The sequence below is a fragment of the Staurois parvus genome, unplaced genomic scaffold (assembly GCF_062004578.1).
Source record: "Staurois parvus isolate SC_StPar_1 unplaced genomic scaffold, SC_StPar_1.0 ptg000303l, whole genome shotgun sequence".
Taxonomy (NCBI): Eukaryota; Metazoa; Chordata; class Amphibia; order Anura; family Ranidae; genus Staurois; species Staurois parvus.
Genome location: NW_028318099.1, coordinates 2,859,184 through 2,881,698, shown reverse-complemented (window position 1 = coordinate 2,881,698; position 22,515 = coordinate 2,859,184). Strand labels below are relative to the sequence as shown.

At 41.7% G+C, this 22,515-nt stretch overlaps 1 protein-coding gene across 5 annotated transcripts in view; it reads left to right on the top strand.

The window, feature by feature from the left end:
- SGMS1 (sphingomyelin synthase 1) overlaps positions 1-22,515 on the top strand; it is a 395,851-nt gene that overhangs the window by 202,920 nt on the left and 170,416 nt on the right. For all 5 annotated transcript variants that reach the window (XM_089683136.1, XM_089683134.1, XM_089683135.1 and 2 more), the window contains exon 4: positions 11,888-11,949. The gene's annotated coding sequence lies outside the window, so the exon portion shown is untranslated. The remainder of the gene's footprint in view (positions 1-11,887; positions 11,950-22,515) is intronic.

Here is a 22,515-nt window from a genome sequence, read left to right as displayed (position 1 = left end):
TTGGTGTGAGACGGCCCTTATTATTTTATATACTTTTCTTAAGCAAATCATTTTATGTGAATCTGTTGTAAGCTTCTTACCCACAGATCCTGCCAGTGACAGCACTTTCTATTCTAGGCTGACAACACTAAACCGATGCCTTGCAATTAGCAGCTATGAATGATGTCAGTCTACTATGCACACTCCTTAAAGTGGTTGTAAACCTCAGTCATGAAATATGAACAAAGCATATCCCCCTATAGTGTGTACTTGTCTCAATTAAGAGCACTAAGTGTCACTTTTGTCTGCTACTTTGTTCTTCTGCTATCAGCATTAATCACTTCTGACAAGTTTTTCTGTCATCAACAGAAACATGGTGACAGGGGAGGGACCTCCAGCAGAATGACAGCCTCAGCTCTGTTCCTGTGTACTGTGTGAAGAGATGTGTGTCCCTTCACTCCAATCAGCTCTAAAATATCCCCTCACTGAACACTGATTTCAGCTCTCCATCCCCATTTTTCTGAACTCTCAGGCAAATGTTAAAATTCAGCACTTTGAACAGATGTAAAGTAGAGATGCTACAGATAAACAGGTACAACTTATGCCGACAGCTGGATATTTCCTGTGCTCAGTAGGCTGACAACAATGCTGCTGATTGCACAACAGCAGCTTAATGTTGTCAGCTTGGAACAGGAAGGATTGTTACTGGCAGGATCTCCGGCTAAGAAACTTTAGAACAGATCCACAAAAATGATATTCTTAAGAAAACTGTATATAGTGACGAATCATGCCAAACATATTGCTCAAAAGTAGATTTTGCGTTTGCCATATTGAAGTTCCTCTAAAACAGGGGTATTGAATTAAAATATATGGAGGTCCAACCATTGCACATTTCGTAAATTTGGATTACAGGCAGTCTGCGTTACGAACAAGACAGGTTCTGTAGGTTTGTTCTTAAGATGAATTTGTATGTAAGTTGGAACAGGTACATTTTTTAAGTGTAACTCCAGCCAAAAATGAATTTTATGTTTTAGATAGCATAGGGAAGGGTTAACTAGCCATGCAGTGATGTGAGATTGCTGACCGGTCTGCCAGACAGTAGATGGTGGCACGTTGGGAGCAGCAAGATGATTGTCTAGCGGTTTCCGGGACCAGCGTGATGTCACGCTCAGGGGCGTATTTACCACAAGGCAAACAAGGTATTTGCCTACGGAGGCATTTTTCAGGGGGGCAGCACTGCCCCCTGGAAGAAGGGACTGAAGAAGGGACACACTCTTCATGGGGATCAGGTGGGATCTGAGAGAGGCTGCGGGCTGCTTTATGGTATATGCAGAGCCCGACTCTCATTCCCGAGGATGTCCGGAGCTGTGAAGGTGAGTGTCTTTCTATCTCTCCCCGGGTGGGGAAGGAGGTGTATGGAGGGCAATTGTAGTGGAAGGCTCGGGTGGGGCAGGGGTGTTGTTGGTCAATGTCTCCAGCTCTCTCCCCTACAGGGGTGGGGGGGTGGCGTTCGTCAGTGTCATGCTCTCTCCACAGGGAGGGGGGGGGGCAATTTTTGTGTTGCCTATGGCAGCACTTAACCTACATACACCACTGGTCACACTGCCTCCATTCTTAAGTATGAATGGTATGTAAGTCGAATGTAACTCTGGGACCGTCTGTATACATTTATGTTGAACATTGTGTTCCCGATTCATATATTAAAGGCACTTTGCACATAATTATACACAGGATGAATCGATGATCTCAATTTTTATAGGTGTGTTATCAATATTAAGGTTTGCACAAATGTATTGATTCAGCACCACCTTTTTTTTTTAAACACTTAGGCTGTCTTTTTTCATATAAGATTTTTTATACAAGGTTTTCATAGGTGTATTTTGAGTTTACTGCAAAACAAAGAAAAAGAGGGCGCACCAGCCTAGTGCATTACCTGAGAGTTAACTTTATTAAGTTAAAAGGAGATATATATTATATTCCCAAACAACTGTAGTGACAAAGGCATATCAGTATCGAAAGCAATCGCATCAACAGGTCAGCTCCCAAAGCACGAGAAGACCCTCAAATGGCTGACGCGTTTCAAGGGGTGATCCCCTCTTCATCAAAGCCAGTCTCAATTGTTAAACAAGCAGTCTTATTTTAACAAAAAATGCGGTCACATAGGTAGAATAGGCTCCTATTCTACCTATGTGACCTAATTTTTTGTTATAATAAGACTTCTTGTTTAACAATTGAGACTGGCTTTGATGAAGAGGCGATCCCCCCTTGAAATGCATCAGACATTTGAGGGTCTTATCGTACTTTGCAAGCTGACCTGGTGACGTGATTGCTTTGGATACTGATATGCCTTTGTCACTACAGTTGTTTGGGAGTATATATCTCCTTTTAACTAGGCTGGTGTGCCTTCTTTTGCCTTGTTTTGCAGTGAGTTCTTTGGGTTTCCCCCAACTCTTAGAGGGCAGCAAGGCCTTTGCTGATACTGGATGTTTTCAAGGACCGGAAATATTCCCATCATCTTACCACTCTTGAGTGCAGGAGACATTCTACTTGTTCTTTGTGTTTTGAGTTTAGTAGAAAGGACAAAAGGACAAAATGTCAAAAGGTGGCAAGGGAGGGTGAAGATCCACCTTAATTGTTTTCTTTGTACATGTTTGCACCTCCACACAACCACCATAACCAGCTGGATTCCAGTTGTCCTGGATATAGTCCAGGTATGAAAATGAATCAAGGTTTGTGATCGGTTGTCATAAGAAACATGAAATGTTGCCATTGGAACATTTTTCTTACATGTCACATGTAAGGAAAAATGTATTGTGAAAACAAATTGCATTTCAGTGTCTTTTCTGTAAAATAGATTTGAAAATGAAACAACCTTTTTCCTATAGCACACTTTTCATATATCTGCCTTGTAGGTGTCAAAGACACAATCTCTTGTGGCTCATGGAAACCAGTCACCTTCCAACTGTATTTAAATTACAGAGGGACATTTCACAATAGAGAGTCGAGTGAGGCAAAGAAGTAATAGATTAGTGCAGTTTTGACAGCATACTGTCTATGTGAGGCAGTCATTAACTGTGTGTATGTAAGTGCCCTTAATGTTTAAGTAAAATAAAGAGGTAGGTGTTTAAAAAGTAAGTAGGCAGAGTGAAAGAAAGATCCACATCTGTTCTGGTAGCCATCTCCTGGACCCCAGTAGTATACAGATGGTAGCCATCTGTCAGACCTCCTTAGTATCACTGTTGGACCTCATTAGTATGTAGGTAGTGATCATCTCTCAGACCCCATTAGTACCTAGATGGTAGCAATCTTGTGGACCTCATTAGTATAGAGATAGTGGTCAAAACGCTGAGGGCAGTATGACCTGATTCATATATAATTTTTGACAAGATCTCACAGCTCTCAGACTGTCATTTTACAGTCCCAACATCTAAAAATCAAATTTTGCTTTGCTCTTGAGATTAATCCGGCTGTTCCTGAGGGGCAATTCAAAAAAACGTAGACTGCTGGTTAGACCTGAAAATTGGTTTGAGAGCTTTTATTTCAAAGGAAATCAAAGTAATGTAGGGCTGAGTTGCCTGGAAGCACAGTAGGAGATAATATAGATGCAGCTAAATGTGATTAAAGTGAACCTGTGTGTTTGCTTAAAAAAACAAACAAAAAAAACCTCACTAAGCTAAGCAAACACATAGCTGAATCTTAAAGAAGTACTAAACCCAAAAGCAAACATTTATTATATTGCAGCTTGTCAATTCTTAGATGTGATGGCTGTATTCATTTTATTTTTTAAGCTTTCTTCCTCCTGTTTTCATCTGGTGATCTGGCCAGCAAGTCTGTTGTTTTTCAAAAGAAGCTCTCCAGCAGAAGGGATCACTTTACAGAGTTGAGACAAACCATTTAACTCTAGCAGGGGTGCTTACTATGATATGCTTTTATTTACAGTTGTGCTCAGATGTTTGCATACCCTTGGAGAATTGTATACAGTATGAACCAATTTAAAGAAAATATGAGTCAGCAGGCAAAACACATGTATTTTATTTCTTATGGGATTCATATTCAACTGTAGGCCATAACAGAATGGCACAATCATAAAACAAAACATGGCAACAAGTAAAAAAATGAGAGTCAAATGTCTACATAGTTCTTAATACGGTGTATTGTCCCCCTTAGCATCAATGACAGCGTGCAGTCTTTTGTAAAAGTTTTCTATGAGGCACCAAATTCTTGTAGGTGGTATCACTACCCATTCATATTGGCAAAATACCTCCAGGTCATGCAAAGTCTTTGGTCGTCTGGTATGAACCGCACGTTTGAGATCTCCACAGAGTGACACGATGATATTAAGACTGTCATGGGGACTCTAGAAAATTCACATTTTTCTGCTGTAACTATCAGAGGGTCAACTTGGCCTTGTTCTTAGGATCACTGTTGTGCTGGAAAGTCCAAGAGAGTCCCATGTGCTGCTTTAGTGCAGAAGAATGCAAATTGTCTGCCAGTATTTTCTAATAACATGCTGCATTCATCTTGCCATCAATTTTCACAAGCTTCCCCATGCCTTTAGAGCTCACACACCCCCAAAACATGAGTGAACCATCATCATGCTTCACAGTGAGGATGGTATTCTTGTTGCTGAAGGTCTTGTTGACCCCTCTCCAAACATATCACTTATAGTTGTGATCATAAAGCTCTATTTTGGTCTTGTCACTCCAGATTACAGTGTGCCAGAAGCTGTGAGGCGTGTTAAAGTGTTGGGCATATTGTAACCAGGCTTTCTTGTTGCCTTTGGCACAGTAAAGGCTTCTCTCTGGGAACTCAACCATGCAGCTTATTTTTGTTCAAGTATCATCGGATTGTGCTCCTTGAAAAAACCAAACCATCTTTTTCCAGAGCAGCTTGTATTTCTACTTAGGTTACCTGTGAGTTTTTCTTTGTATCCTGAACAATTCTTCTGGCAGTTGTGGTCGTTGGTCTACATGACCTTGGCTTGGTATCGAGAGATCCCTGAATTTTCCACTTAATAAGTGGTTGAACAGTACTGACGCGCATATTCAAGGCTTTGGATATCTTTTTTTTTTATACTTTTACAGTTCCATTTCCTTGTTATGCAGGTCTTTTGACAGTTCTTTTCTGCTCCCCATGGCTCAGTATCTAACCTTTTTAGTGCATCTATGTTAGTGCTAACAGACTCACTATTTATACACAAACACTAACTGCAATTCAAAAAACCACTAATGTGGAAAATTAACCTTTAATTGCCATTTTACCCTGTGTGTGTCACCTTGTGTGTCTGTACCAATGCCAAACATTCCAGGGTATGGAAACTTTTGAATAGGGTGCTTTCTGGGTGATTTCTGTTATCATTATGATTTAAAAAGGAGTCCAACAACTATGTGATAATAAATGGCTCCCTATGATCACGATCCTTAAATAAAACTGTTTTTTTTTTTAAGGCACGATCAGTCATGTTTTCAATATCAATGCCAAATTTCAGGATTTCTGCCAGGGTATGCAAACATTTGAGCACAACTGTATTTATGTAAACCCTGTATCCATAAAGGAGAAAACTGTTTGCTCTAATTACCTATAAAGTGTTAACTGGAGTGTGGCTTTGGTTTGCTAGTATATTATTATTATTATACAGGATTTATATGGCACCAACGGTGTACTCAGCGCTTTACAATATAAAGGGATACAATACAGCAACAATACAGTTCAATACAAGAGGGTTAGTATATTTAAATATGCTAGTACCTCTAACACTCCCCTCCCCTCAGACTGACAATGCAGCTATCCAAAGGTGCCTCCCATGCTCCTTCATCCAGAGTGGGGGCACTCTAATACAGGAGGTGTATTACTGGACAGATTAGATGAAATCATAGGGAATAAGCCTAAAAAAGAAAACTAATGCGGCCACCACATCTGATTGGTAAGCCACAATATATAAAATGTTGGGTTTAATATGACTTTAAGCTGCCAGTACATACTGTACATTCTATTTCAGGCTTCATACCTTTGGCACTCCCTGGATCCCTGACAGATTCAATATGCAAATAGTGGCTTGTTTAGTCACACAATTTCTACATATAGGCATGCCCCAGATGACAGAGCTCAGGCTTGATGATGCTTTGCTCAGGCACCTGACATTGTATTGAGATTAATGTAGGGGGTGGGTCTTGTCTAATTATCACTACAAGAAAGTGGAGGAACTTCCCTAGAGCCAATGGCTGCATTGGGGAAACCAAACCTGAAACAGAATGCCTACAGCTTATGCTGCTCAGCTTTTTCTTTTTTTATAGTGGCATTAAACTACCAAAAAATGTATTCTATTGCAGCTTACCAATTCTTAGATAGTAGCTGCATTCGTTTTGTTTTTTAGGCTTTTACCTAAAAAAAAAAAGAAGAAAAAAAAAGTTTTCATTTAATAATGCAGCCGTTTAGGATTCGTGCACATGAATTATTATAGGAATTTTTTACACTTCACAGAAATTTCCTGGAGCTGCCAGATTCCTCCAGTGAGTATCTGAGCAGAAATCCATCAGAGAAAACCTGCCAGCTGCCTAGGTAGATTATCTAGGTAGAGGGAGGAGGCAGCTCATCTTGGCTCAGTTTCCCTCTGGAAATCATCTGTACAGACACTTATCAGAGGGAGTCAGCCCAGTTTGCAGATCTGCGGCTGGCCAGACCAGGCAGAGATCTGAAGGAAATATCTGCACCGCTTTGTAGCCAAGCTATTAGTTGATAGGGCACAGACGCTATAACATTCTTGCGACAAATTGCAATTTTCATTTTTCCATTTTCTGGTGCGTGTCCCAATTCCTCTTCAGCATAGGCACATTCCAGCGAAAATAAAATGACACTTCAGGTGTCATAATGAAACAGGAAACTGTCAGAAGTGGTGTGCACTGCATTAACAGAGCAGGTGGACCTATTTCAGGTCTATCTGCATCACCTGTGCCTGGTTCTATTTCAGAGTGAAATATAAACTAGCGCTGGTCTGCACCTGATTAACAGAGGGATTGCGTCAGTTTTTCATATAGAAAACTGCAGCAGATTCCTTTCAAGTGTGACCTTGTCATATAGGAGGTGAGCTGCCAGTAGACAGCTCACATCCTTTTCTCTGCTCCTGCAGCGATCACACTACACAAGCAGAGCCTGCAGGGTTGATACCCTTCTGCTTTCTGCACTCTAAGGTGGGGGGATGGGGATGAGCAGAGAGAGTCTCCATTCTGTGTTGTGCCCATCAAAGCCAGGACCTCAGTACCCACATTTGTCCTTGGTCATTAAGTCATAACCCAAAAATAATTTAATTTCCAAAACATTATAATTTATTCCACAAAACAACCTGTGTAGTATTCTACAATGTACATAATAAAACACTTTTTAGACTTTTAAAATAAATATTTATTGTAAGCATACATAAAATAACAAAAATCCACCAATACCCCCTAACTTTAAGCAATGTCCCCGCTACCTCACTAATAGCCTATTAACCTGAGCATTGCCTCCTCTACCTTTCACTCTCTCAAAGGCACACCAACGTAAGAGTATTAAAGTGTTACTAAACCCACAGCAGTAAAATCAGTCTGTATGTGCAGTAAAGCATGCTTGTTATACTCAATGTGGAACCTAAGGGGTTAATTGTGTAAAGGTCATTTGATCCTTTCTTCACTGCCCCTCCTCTTGTTCAAATTAACCTGTAGCTCTTCTGCACATGCTCAGTTTAGTGTTTAATGCTAGAGAGGGTTTTTTTTTTCTTGGGAGAGTGCACGTGATCAGCACAGGGCCAATCAGCACTGTCCAGAGAGAGGTCAGGGGTTTTTCATCCACCTAGAGCAGAAAGAAAACTCCTCCTACAAACTTTAACCAGTGTTCGGCTGAAGTCACAAGATTGCTCTAACTGCTGATTAGAAAAGGTATTTAGAACTTTATATTTACTAGAATAATTGCATTTCCATGTTGTGTGTACTGTGGGAGACCAGATATACTGAATACAGGGTCCTGGGTGTAGTAACACTTTAATGTCTGCAGTGGCTTTTTAAATAAACAATATAGTCTTTGCAATATTTGTATGAGAGTTTCCAGTCCCTACCATTTCATGCACTTCTTAGCCCCTTTTCACATCCTCCTTTAATACCCACCTTGACCCCCTTTTCATGCCCTCCCCTTTCATGGTTTCCTTCAGTCCTCCCCTTTCATGCAGACTCCTCACTCTTTCAAAATGTGCTCTCCATTACCCTGCCATAACCCCGGAAAAGTACCTAGCGGATCATTCCCTGGCGTCCAGTGGTGCTTTTCTTCCCTACTACACGGCTGGCTGGAAGGACGTTATATGTCATTTCTTCTCAGCGCTGCCACCGAGGAAGAAGGAATATGCGCGAGAGCCGTGGGACCTGTGCACACCACCTTGATGGGACCACCTAGCAGCAATAATACAAATATTAACCACTTGCCAGCCACACTATAGGTGAATGGTGGCTACAGCGTGGTTGTCCTTTTCTGGGAAGGTGTCATATGATGTCCTCCCAGAACACGCCCTGCCGTGCGCCCCCAGCGATCTCCTTGATTGCTGTGTCCTATGGACACAGCTGATCACGTGATGTGGTAAAAGGCCAATCACAGCCACTTTTTACCACATGATCAGCTGTATCCAATGACACAACAGATCACCAGGTAAATACAGTTGCCGGTTATCGGCTGCACTTTCCTCATGCTGTCACAGCGTGAGGAAAGTACATGCCGAGAACCGGCAATTGTCAGCGAGCAGATTGGCACTGATCATTAGAGCCCATCAGTGCCACCCACCTGTGCCCAGCAGTGCCACCCATCAGTGCCGCCAGTCAGTGCCTAGCAGTTTCACCCATCAGTGCTGCCCGTCATTGCCCTCTATCTGTGCCGCCTATCTGTGCCCATCAGTGCCGCCTATCCGTGCCACCTCATCAGTGCTGCCTATCAGTGCAGCCTCATCAATGCACATCAGTGAAGGAGAAACATTACCTGTTTGCAAAATTTTATAATAGAATCAAAGAAAAACTTTTTTTTTTTTTTTTAATTTTTTTGCTTTTGTTTATAACGCAAAAATGAAAACACCCAGCGGCAATTGGCCTGGGCAGGAAGGGGGTTAAAGTGCCCGGTAGGCAAGTAGTTAAGGCCGGCTGTAGTGGTCCCGGCTATCTTAACATTCATATTGGTGCGGCCGGCGGTTTTTATTGAGCTATGTTGTCAGGGCACTGGACATTTTATTGGGGCATCAGAGAGGCCTGTGGGGTACTTGCCCTGTGGCCCAGTCCACCCCTGATCATGACCCACTTTTGGCTTGCGACCCATTACTTGAGAAACATGGATCTAGCTGATTCAGACTGAATGTTCTGTTGAGCTTTAAAACCCAAACTGTATGTAAATGGTTATTATTATAACTGTTTGATGTTACAGACAATGTAAAATAAGTATACTAAGCAAATACTGATAGATTCAAAGCCAGTTGTGGGGCCTTTACTGTTTTGCATGCAGCTGTGTTGATCTGGGGCTTTGGATTTTCTTAGACTGACCTGGAGTGATCTCTGTAAGATCAATCAGGACCACACAGCTCCTCTATTTGTGTGAAATGATGAAGTAGTCAGCCGCAGGGAGGTCATGGGAATTTCTGGCTTTCTTTGCACAAAGATTCTCTATTTCTGCTCCAGAATTGTGTGGCTTCAATTTATACGCAATCATCTCTAATTATGACAGCTGTTTTGTTTTCTGCTGTGTAATTTGACATGAATAAAATGACAGGTTTAGGAATTGGAAGCCTGCAGTGCAATAATATTATGTGTGTTGACAGCAAGGATGGATGAATGCTCTGAACTTAGCCAGTCCTGCATGTATAAATTTAGCCTTTATTTTATGTTTGGCCAAAGATGTTAAAACCAAGGTGAAGTCATATGGGAACAAAATGTCAGTATCTTTTGCAAAAATAAAAGCAGGTTCTCATTGCGTTCCTTTTATTGAAGAGGTAAGAAATAAAACCGGCCATACATGTATCGAAATTTACATGGTTGAGCAGGGACTAGCCGAATTTTGATCCATGTACAGGCAGGCAGGTTGTACCTAAATCAACCCGACGATCGATTTGGATCAGGGGCGGACTGACCATTAGAGCACTTGGGCACTGCCTGAGGGCCCGTGGTCAGTAGGGGGCCCCATGAAATGCCCCTGGTACCTTTTTATAGGCTTTTTTGGGTGTGTTTTGAGTGTGGGCAAGGACACAGGGGCCCCATGATCCCCTATTGCCCGGGGACCCCATGAGTTGTCAATCCGCCCCTGATTTGGATACTACTAGACTGTCAGATCTTTTGCATTTGATTACTGCCAGTGGCTATAGCCATTATCAGTAATCATTTTATTCGGATGGCTGGGAAGGTTCCCCACACCCCCCCTGCCGGCAGAACACAATAGCACCGCGGGAGACATTCATATGATTTTCTTTCCTTCAACCTGTGGGGGATATTTACTAAAACTGCATGGTGCAAAATCTGGTGCAGCTCTGCATGCAAACCAATCAGCTTCCAGGTTTTAGGCCTCATGCACACAGGACATTTATTTAACTCTCCTTGAAGCTAGCAGCGTTTTTGCAGAAAAAATGCCTGATTCTTGTATAAGTGTCTAAAGCTTTTACAATTTACAGTCCTTTATGAGCTTTTACAGGTGTCAAGCTCTTGGGGATTAATTAATTTAATTTGCCAAAATAAATAATTTATTCCGGCCATTAAAATGACTTAATGCTCAAGCGCTAAACGCACCTAGCGTTTAGGTGCATCAAACGTTTTTTCTGCCCAAACTCTGCTAGTCCTGGATGCACTGGCGGTGATTTTGTTTCCTGCCTCTAAAAGCCCCTGCCACTAAACGTTTCTAACTCTAGGTTCACACTTATACGCATTTCAGTGCATTTTCCAGTCTGCAGAAACGCACTACAGTTCATTGAACACGATTTTCTATGGATCTAGTTAACATCTGTGCGTTTGAGCCGGTGCAGATTTTGAAAGGATCTGACAGCTCCGCCATCTGAGATATTTTAAATAAGCCAAGAGGCAGAGCCGCTGAGTGACCCCGTCCCCTCATGACATCATCGACCCAGCATGCCCCATTCGATGACATCACGAGGGGGTAAGGGCCTGCGTCTTTTCCCCCCGGTTTTTTATTTTCCTAATTGCTGGTAATAGGTTTGTTTATATTCAGCTGTCAGCAGGAAACCCCACTGACTGCTATTGACTTATTGGTTGTTAGGGACACGGCAGCCGCCCACTCCTTAACAGCTGTGTTGTTTACTGGTTGTTAAGGATGCCGGTGGCCGCCCACTCCTTAACAGCTGTGTTGTTTACTGGTTGTTAAGGATGCCGGTGGCCACCCACTCCTTGACAACCAGCTGAAGTCACACAAAGCACAAGATGCAAAATGCATACAAAATGCAAAAAAGCCTAAAAAAATGGGTGTGGAAAAAAATGCAAAATGCACTAGAAAATGCATCAACTGCTATCTGCATAGATGTGAACCTAGCCTCAAAGTCTGTGTGCATGGACACATAGGATAACATGGAGTGGTGTTTGGAAGCAGTAAAAAAAGAAAACGCCTGATGCCCCTAAAAGTGGCTGTAAAAATGCTCTGTGTGCATGAGGCCTTATTGTTAAGGCTTAAGTGAACAAGTTGAGGTCAGAAGCTGATTGGCTGCCATGCACAGTAATATAGTAAATCTTGCTCTATATGTCTGAAAATTCAATGAGGTCTGCTTGGCATAGGAAAAAGGCAAAACAAAATTCATATTGATTTTAAAGTATATCAAAAATTGTAACTTTTGCGTAGCATACTATAAAACTCCTCTTCTAGCACATCTGATGTGCAGTATGTGTATACTGAGGTTTTTTTTTTCTCTCTACAGTGCTAACAGCTTCAGGATGGATGTAGTCCAACAAAGGAGTGAATCAAAAAATTCACTTTGAAGTAAGTTCTCTTCTTTTTCTCTTTTTATTACTCTCCCTTTTGTGCACATTGTGTACATTTTTTATTTAACAAATAGGGGCCCATTCACATCAGATGGGTTAGGCTGTGCTGGGCAGCCTTCCTCGAAGCAGTCCCACTGAATAGACGAGAAAAAAGCCCATTTCCCAATCATGCCAGTTCACACCACTGCACTGAAAAAAGTACAGCTTGCATTACTTTTTTTCAGTGCATCATGGTACAACACAATCCACTGTTATTCACCACTTGGTGGCCAATGGAACTTAATGAAATGTCACTTTAGGTTTGCCTATAAAGGCTCTGCTGCCTTCAAGAGCACACCAGTGGCAGTTCGGTGTGAATGAGCCCTAATGCTTTCTGTTTCTTTTTCCCTCACAAGGAAAAAAAAAATATTTGTCTGATCTGATATTTCTGTGCAGAACATATTTTTATTTTTCGTCTTTGAAGTTTAAATTTAGCATCAAAGAATTTTTTCTGTTTGTCTAAACCTTCCCTTATCTGTCAGAAGTGATGACGCAACTATGACGTTAGAGAACCATGTGCAGCCATTTGTGTGCATAGCACACTAGACTCTGTTTAATCTTAGTGTCTTAATCTTCTTATGGCTCAAGGTGTTTTCAAATATATAATCTTCTTTAGTTAACCTCTCAAAGTCTGCTAATAGTAGACTATGTCTGGGGCAAAGGACGTTAATGCTTCAAGATGTAGATGTATTGCTGTTAACATTTTCTATTTCTACTGTATACGTTTATGTGTCAGATATTTGAATTTGCAAGGCATACTTGGATGTGAAAATACGTTGAGGGGAATTTTATCGAAACTGGAGCAGCTGTGCATGCAGTGGTGTATTTAGGATTTGTGCTGCCCTAGGCAACACAAAACTCAAACCCCCCCCCCCCCCGGAGAGAGCCTCATTTCCTCATTGAACAACAACACCCCTGCCCGCCCCCCCCAACCTGAGAGAGCCTTCCACTACCACTGCCCCCATACGCCGGCCACTCCCCTCCCAGCGAGAGAGAGAGAAATACACTCACCTTCACAGCTCTGGACATCCCCAATAACGAGAGTCAAGCAGCCCACAGCCTCTCTCAGATCCCATCTGGTCCCCAAGTCGCATGTGTCCCTTCTTCTGTCTCTTCTCCCCCCCTGAAAAATGCCGCCCTAGGCAAATGCCTTGTTTACCTTGTGGTAAATACGCCCCTGTGTGCATGCATCCAATCAGCTTCTATTTTTCATTTTCAAAGCTCAGTTTTTCTCTATGCAGCTAGAAATTGCTAAGGTTCCATGATCATTAGATGCTGCATTGTGCAGAATGAGTAACTAATGAAGCTGACCATTCCATAGTGCCAAATATTGGGGAAAAAAAAACAGCGACTTACCTACCAATTGCTAAAACTAAAGTTGGCCATACATGGATCGAAATTCGTCCAGTTTGGCAGGGACCGGCAGTATTTTTTCCATGTATGGGCAGGGTGGCTGTACAGTAGTCAATCTACTAACCGACTTCTGTGTAAAGGTTCTGACGGATTTTTGCAGCTCGATCATAACTGGTAGCTCTGTTCAATGTATTCTGATACAGGATTCGTTCGAGATGTATGCGGGACTCTAATTAGTATTTTTCAGTCAACTCGGTTGAACAAAAAAACTGTTTCATGCATGGGCTGATTTAGACTTTTCATTGACTACAGTTTAATGTTTCTCACTAGTGTAACCACTAGGGAGATCAATTCTGTGACACTTCTCCTTTTGTATTGTGCCTAAGGAAAAACAAAATCCATGAAAATATCTCTGTGGTCACAAAGGTTCATTATATCTATGACCATAAAGGAGTTAAGTCATTATGAAAACGGTCTCATTGTATATGGTGCTGTAGGTGTATTGTGTAGTAAGAGGTTTAAATAGTACTTCCATTGAATTTATAACCTCTATTTAAGCACATTAAAATTTTATAGTCTTCTTACTCTAGTGCTTTCACTAGTTCCTCCCTGCAGTTCATACTTGTGGATAACCTGGAAACTTTATAGAAGTGGGTAATTCATTCTAAGACGTGTGGTTTTACTACCAAAGTAATGGAATATTGTTTCCACTAACCACCAGTTTCAGGGGCCACTAACCACCAGTTTCAGGGGGACCTTCTACCACCGGCCACCAATGTAAGCAGGCGATTCACAACTGTCCTTCATTATAATGGGCATTTACCCACAGACTACGAATGGAAAAAGACTTTTCTCTACTGACCACAGAAGTAAAAGTGCTTTTCTCCACTGACCATTGATGTAAAGAGGCATATATCCACTGATCACCAAAGAGTGCGTTTCTCCACTGACCACCAATGTAAGAGGGCGTTTCCCTATTGACCACCAATATAAGGAGGTCCTTTAACCACTAACCACTGATGTAAGGAGGTATATCTCCACTGATCACCAAAGAGTGAGTTTCTCCACTGACCACCAATGTAAGAGGGTGTTTCCTTACTGACCACCAATAAAGGGGGTCCTCTAACCACTAACCACTGATGTAAGGAGGCATATCTCCACAGACCACCAATGTAAGGGTGCATTTTCGAACTGAGCACCAATGTAAAGGCAGACCACCAACATAAACATCACTACAGTTTTTACTATCCATATTTCTTCCCCAGTCAATATTATTGGTATCAACTTTATTTAATGATTAATGAAGACAATATGCTGCATTCTTTATTTTTTGTATTTATTCTTGAATTTACAACTTACTGATCTCGCTAATGCACAGATTAAAACATTTTTAGACAGGGTTCTTTAATGGTAATATGTGTGTTAAAGTCTAAACTAAAGTCTGGAAAAGCCCTAAATCATGACGCCAGGTTGACCATGCTGGGGGGTTGACCTCCCCCTCCAAACAAGACAGTATATTAGTGAGTGATAACTACATTTGTACATTTATGGAAACTTAAAACTGCTGAGTGAATTGCACCATCTGCAAATGCCAACTGTCTGGCTGCCACGCTGATCCACTCTCTCCAGTGCCTTAAGGCACAGGACTAGAACAGATGTGTAGATCAGGAGTTCTGACTTCACTCTGACTTTTTAAATGTCACGCTTGTTCCAGGTCCATGACACAGAAATGATAGAAGTCAAAGGCAGCCAGATAACAAGTATTCTCAGTAAACCACCAATGGTAGCCCCCATATTTCTCTCACTACATGTTTCCCTTTAAACCAAATACCATTTATGGTCCTTCTTAATCCACTCATACTATATGTGCATTGCCAAGGTCAAAATTTTGGGTGGCCAGAAATTTTGACCTGTTATATGAATATAAGGTTGGTTGGGATTTATGTAGCAATGTCATTCTAGAGCACCACAGTTAATGGGAGGATATGACTGTATCATCTTATAGTTACTCTAACTAAACTCCATTTTCCTGTGCTTACACTGTATCAGAAGTTCTAAAGCTCTTAGTGTTTATCCTTTGCTTTAGGTGACACTCTAGAAAGGTTCACATATTTAGAAGAGTTCCTTCCTGAGAAATGTGCAGACTATAGACATCTCCATGGGCATGTTTCTGTTGTAGCACATGGGGCTGTTCGGTGCCGAATTCTAGAATGGGAATGCATCGCAGGTTCCCTGTTAGCTTTAGAGGGTACGGAGTTAGTCATGGCAACTTATGATGGGCTCAAAGATGTTTCTGGTTTACGTATCGCTAGCTAAAAAAAACAAACAAACATCCATTCAAACTGCATATTGTTCATATTGTCTTGCAGTAAAGACTTGAAAAGTATTTACTTTTAATTTTTGACCTTTAAATGCTGTTTGCATTGTCTCATGTTGCATTTGATTTTTGCTGCTGGGGTTATATGCTATTAAAGCGCATTCTTACTGTAAACTAAAAAGCACCACCCTTTGACGTCAATATGCTTTAGGACTAAATGTCAGTCTTAACAGCAAAGTATGCCATTTAGAAACAAGCAACTGAAAAAATACTGTTTTCTTCTAATTTTTAAAACATACTTGCCAACCATTTCCCAAAAGAAATGACAGTGTGGCTGTGGTTGTCACTTAGCACAATAAAGTAGCTGAAAATGTTGGTCATCACTAGTGAAAAGAAAGTGATCCAAATTTGCTGAGTGGCTGTAACCCTGGTCAGCTTCTGTGTTCTTTTTGGGTTCAGATAGTCAATATGTTTTTTTTCCTTTTTTTTGCTTGCTATGACAGGCATATGAGCTAATGCTGTAGTAAACACACATGCCTCAGCTTTTTTTAATACTGGCCTGTATGTCCTTGAGTATCTCAAGATTTCTAGAAGAGTGCCTACGAAAAATGGAACCACCTTCTGAACCTACCATGCTAGTCATCTTATTCCTTGAAAATGTGTATTTATGGAAAGATTTAAAGTGTCATTAAACCCACATCATTAAAAACTATCAATAAATGCTATATTGCATGTTGTTCATACTCACTCTGCTGTTCTCTGTCTCCCCTTTCTGTCCATGTCCCTGCTGCAGCTGGGGATTTTCCAGAGCAGTGTTGGCAGCTAGTGCACATGCTTCATTTTCAGTGTTTCTCTACCCTGAGCATTTCCTCCCTATCACATCTGAGCAGCCCAAGTGACTGTAGAATCACACATGTAGGCATATACACAGTGGTAAATGACAGCTCACTCCTCCTCCATGCCCACTAACCAGCAAAACACAATTATTATTATTATTATTATTACATCGAGTATATATAGCGCCAAAGGGTTTGCTCAGCGCTGTACAATAGGGGGGACAATACATGGCACAGTACAACAAAAACAGACAACGTACGAGGGGTAAGAGGGCCCTACTCTTTCAAGCTTACAATCTAGGAGGGAGGGGGTAGTGGAACAATAGGAAGTGGCTGAGGGGAATGAAGTGGTGGGAGGAATGAGGGAGAATGGCCGTTAGGTGAGGGTGGGGTAGGCTTCCCTGAAGAGATGGGTTTTGAGGGAGCGCCTGAATGTGGGGAGGGAAGGCGACAGTCGGATGGATTGGGGCAGTGAGTTCCAGAGGATGGGGGAGGACCTGGTCCTGCAGTCGTGCATGGGAGGAGGAGACCAGGGAGCAGGATAGAAGGAGGTCCTGTGAGGAGCGAACGGTACGGGTAGGGTGGTACTTGGGGATCAGGTTGGTGAGGTAGTTAGGGGCAGTGTTATGAACGGCTTTGTAGGTCAGGATTAGAAGTTTAAATTTGATGCATTGGGCAATCGGGAGCCAGTGGAGGGAGAGGCAGAGGGGGGTGGCAGAGGTGGAGCGGGTGGTGAGGTGGATGAGTCTGGCCGCTGAGTTCAGGATGGTCTGGAGCGGGGAGAGCCTGCACTTGGGTAGGCCAGTGAGAAGAAAGTTGCAGTAGTCCAGGCGTGAGATGATGAGGGAGTGTACAAGAAGTTTGGTGGTGTCTGGGGTGAGGAAGGCACGTATCTTGGCAATATTGCGGAGATGGAGCCTGCAGGTGTTTGTAAGTGATTTGACATGAGGCAGGAAGGAGAGGTTCGAGAATGGGTGGGAATGGGATATTACATCTTGACTGACGGAGGCTTCACCTCCCTGTTATTGTAAGACACAGGCTGGAGGGGGGCGTGGCACAGCTTGTGACTGGCAGAAATCCACCCACACCATGTTATTGCCAAAAAATAATAAAGATTTAATTACAAATATATATTTATGTGACAATTTAAAACAGTTTGATATTAATTATTTTTACTCTGTATCACACAGGTTTTTTTTTTAACATGTGACCAGTAGCAGAGGACTAGAAGCTCCTCCTTGCATCTGTTTCACTGTGAACAGGTTATGGAAGAGCTAGATCATGTGACAGCTGTATACCAATTAGGAAAAAAGGTGCTTAGATGTTATGTTTTTTATTAAAATTATTGCAGTGTCATCATCCATCTACAGAAAGAGAAAAGATATTGAAAATTAAACAGTGTGTGTGTTTAGTATCACTTTAAGAAAGCATTGCTTTCCATTTTCTGTACTTTTGAGCTCAGTGAAAATTTAAGGGGCTCTAGAGAAGCTCTGGATGTCTAGACCACAAAACAGTAGAAACCTTGGATTGTAAGCTCCATGAACTGGGACTGATGTGAATGTGCAATATGTACGTAAATTGTTGATGTTATATACTGTGAATGCCTGTAATAAATACAGGGGATTTAAAAAATTATGCAAACACCAGGTAAAAGAACAAAATCATTACCTAATATGGTGTTGGACCGCTATTGGCATCCAAGACGGCCTGAATTCTCCTGGGAATTGGCAAATATAAGTCTTGGCTGGTGGATAATGGAATCTCACACCACTCTTCATGCAAAAATAATTCCAGCCCTCGCAGAGATGCCGGACGTGGAAAATGAGCCTGAACCTTGTTCTCCAAAATTGACCATAGTGACTCTATGACACTGAGGTCCAGCAATTGTGGCACCCAGGTAAGGTGCAAGGCTTTGTCTGCATGCTTGTATGCACCCTGGGGTGTACATGGTTGGCCAAAATTTGTACACAGTCACTGGCTGTGACTCTACCTTGCAATGTGATGATGGGGCCTGCAAAATACCATAATATAGCTGCCCAAACCATGATTGCGCCACCACCATGCTTCACTGTTGGCACAAGACAGTCCTGGTTGTAAATTTGGGACGGTCACTAGTGGTTTGGCAGTTGCAGCTCGCCCGTGAATGTTTTGCCAATGGAGTTCCCTCAATACAGTTTTTGTGAACACGGCCTTTGGAAGACTGATATTGAGCTCTGCAGTCACTTTTGCAGCAGCTGTTTACTTATTCCGAGTCACAATGCTGCACAATGTCCTTTTGTCTCTTTCAGTCAGTTGACCATGTCAGTTGTGCTTATGCTTATCAAACAATGTTTTCCAAGAAACTGTATATGCTGTCATAACCTTTGATACTGTACCTCATGCCATAACAAATAAATTGGCAACTTTAGTCACAGAGGTACCAGCTAAGGGGGTACCAACAATTTGCTCTCTTTGAAGCTCAATAAGCTCTGACATGACTCCGTATTACTAACAGCGCACGCAGTGAATGATGAAAGTGAGGCTTCCCACCTGTTAGCTAGGTGTCTCATCACACAGCGGAAGCAAAAGAATGTTACATCACTTCCACAACGCAAAACATGTCCTCACATCTGCAAATCATGTAGTGTTTCCATATTTTTGTCCAACCCCTGTAAATAATAATGTACCTTATGGCACTTGCACCTCTATGCATGTGTAGGACTGTGTTGTCATCTAATAAATTAGATGCAGATAAGGAATTTACACTATATTTGCATAATGAGATTTACAGTGACACTATATTCATACAGTTTGTACAAGCCTCCAACTCCTGAGCAGGGGCGGACTGACAACTCATGGGGCCCCCGGGCAATAGGAGATCATGGGACCCCTGTGTCCTTGCCCACACTCAAAAAAGCCTATAAAAAAGGTACCAGGGGTATTTCATGGGGCCCCCTACTGGCCCCGGGCCCTCGGGCAGTGCCAGAGTGCTTGAATGGTCAGTCCGCCCCTGCTCCTGAGATTGGATAATATGACACATTTGTCATCGTGACATGTTCTGGAAAATTGTAATAGAACAGCTAAGGAACAAATTCTAATGAATGGCTGGAAATCACTTCATCTCTGCCCTGTTCACATCTGGAGCATAAAAGGGTTTCCATTCCATACACATGTTTATAACATCATAATAATCTCATTGTTAATATGCCAGATGAACAAACTTGCATGCATAAGCATATGTGTTTCAATGCCTTCTACTGTATAAGGGCTTCATTTGCTGAAAATATCTATTCTATTGATGCAGGCAGTATCATGAATCTCATTTCCCTTTAAATTCAAACTTGTTCTCCATGTCTGGCATGCACCATATCAGTTATTTTAATATTTCTGTATTTTCAGCTTTCTTATATTAGACATCTGTAGGTATAGTGAGACTTTGAAATGCAAATTTTAATTTCCCCTTGTCATTCTAAATGTTAATTTTCTGGGAAAGGCTTATAAGCCTGTTCATTCTTTGGATGTTTTGCATATTATCTGGAAAGCACATGTAAAAGTTTTCAGCCTGGCCACTTCCCAGAGTTATGAAATATACGATCTCCTGTGCTGTGGATAGAACTCTTCCTGCCCTTGTGTATATATTTACTCTCTGAATTGCTGAAAACTGATTTGTAGCTTTCTGAATATTTATAGCCTAAAACAGTTATAAACTTTGGTTCTTATGGAGGTTGAATAATCGTTTGTGTGTGTGTGTGTGTGTGTATATATATATATATATATATATATATATATATATACTGTATATATGCTAGGTTAGGTTCAACACCTGCCAAGTTCATGCCCACAGCTGTGTAGAAATAGGGACACTGTACTGAATCTTTGTTGGTCATTGTGTTGCATCATGTTGACCTGGGTGCATCATGCAATGTTTAGGCCATACCAAGTTGGAAAACTAGTTCTTGCAGTATCCTGTATGTCTATATGTCTGCCATGGAAGATATAAGGAGGGAGGTGTTTTATAACATACCAGGTTTGACATGTTTGCCACATATCAGACGGCATTCCAAATGTGACAAGTAACAGCTCTGTTACTCTAGTCCTTAGCTACATTAGTAGGGTTTTTCAGTTTCAAGTTTTTATGAAAAGGGTTTAGAGCTGAAACAGAAAAACAATGAATACATAAATGGAAACAGCAATTCACATAACATAAATTAGGATCAGCTGCAGATCCATACCCATCAACTATCGAAGCATTCATTTTAACCGTAGACTCAAGTAGTGATTCTTAGAGGTAGTTATAGATTTCCCGGAGCTCTTGCAAGGGAAATGTTGTGATTGGGGCAGTAGTGGCTATAGACTAGTATGGATTATCTTCGGTACAGTGAGGTCTAGGAGTGCTTACAAAAGATTAGGTGTATGTGTTCAGAGCTGATACTCCATGTAGAGGTGTTAGATGAAGGGGACTAGGTGAGGCAATAGAAACAAAAGGGTATCCGGAACATTGGTGGGGTTTTACAGGGACATCAACATCTCAGAATGTAAATCTTGGTCATCCTTATATTCCCGAGTTGGCTATTTTTGAGGCTTTTGTGTTAGGATGCCTAATATGGACATGTTTGTTCCGGGGGACTGACTCACTAAATAGCAACGCAGTGATAATGTAAAAATGATATGACAGTTCCAGAGCCGGGGCTTTCAAAAAAAAGTCGGCAATAGCAGATCCGTATTTCCATCTTGACAGATTATCTTAAAGTGGTTGTAATGGCTAGACATTTTTAACCTTAATTCTTTTCCTGCATTAAGGTAAAAAAAAGTCTCAATACCTGTATTGCACCCTCACCCCCCGTTTACTTAACCTGAGTTCTATCCCGATCCTGCACCTTGCCCATCTGCAGTGGCTCTATTCTCACTCTTCCCACAGAGGCAGCAGCGCGAGCCATTGGCTCCTGTTGCTGTCAGTCAGATCCTGTGAGCAGTGAACCAGGGGTTGCACTGTATGTATCAATAGACGCACACAGCTTGGCTCAGGATTGAGCCTGCAGGTGTGCCCCCATAACAAGCAGCTTGCTATGGGGGCACAAAGGAGAAGAGTAGCCAAGAGTGCCAGTGGGGGACCTCAGAAGAGGCAATTTGGGACCGCTATGTGCAATATCATTGTATCGAGCTGGTAAGTATAACATGTTTGTTGCTTTATATTAGAAAATGCCTTTACAACCACTTTAAAAGCAGCATTAATCTTTTTAGGCACAAGGTATATCGGGTTAATGTCACTGAACTGAAGGGTCTGCTTGGTATAACAACTTGTTACAATATTAATACAGAGCACAGCTGTAGAAAGTTTGTTACATCCTATTTTCTCTTCCTTTAAGAGCACATTTATCCATAGAATTGGCATGCTATTTGAAGAATAAAATAAGACTCATTGTTGCTCCTTGTGTGTTAATTGGGTTGGAATCAAGTCATTTGGTTTTGTTATATCATTCGTTCAGAATTATTTGTTTACACTTAGAAATGGTTCTGACAAATGGCAGTAATAATACATTGGGAGAATAACTATTCATCCTGATTTAATTTGAACATAAAGGTTACAAAAAATTGAACTGGGATATATTGCTCCAGCAAAGTCGTGTCTCTCATCTAATGAGTTGGCATGCTTGTATTATTAATTTTCTTTTCTTCATGTCTTGGTTTCTACCTTGTGGCCAAATATATTGTATATTTCCACTGCAGCACAAGCCTAGTGGACAGGGCGGATAAAACTCATGGAAATCTGTGTGAGCTGACTGTTCTACACCTGTGTGGACAGTCTGATTTGCAGTAGATTTTTCTCTCCATGGTGTACGTCAAAACTGACAGGTTTAGGAATTGACCTGTCAGCCCTGTCAGACCTGTCAGGTCGGCCCAACCTATGACCCTTGGGCCGACCCGACGCTCATACAGCCACATCTCAAAGTGGTTCTAAAGGCTCAAGTTTTTTACCTTCATGCATTTTATTCATGACGGTGAAAAACCTTCTGTGTACATCAACCCCCTTATATTTACC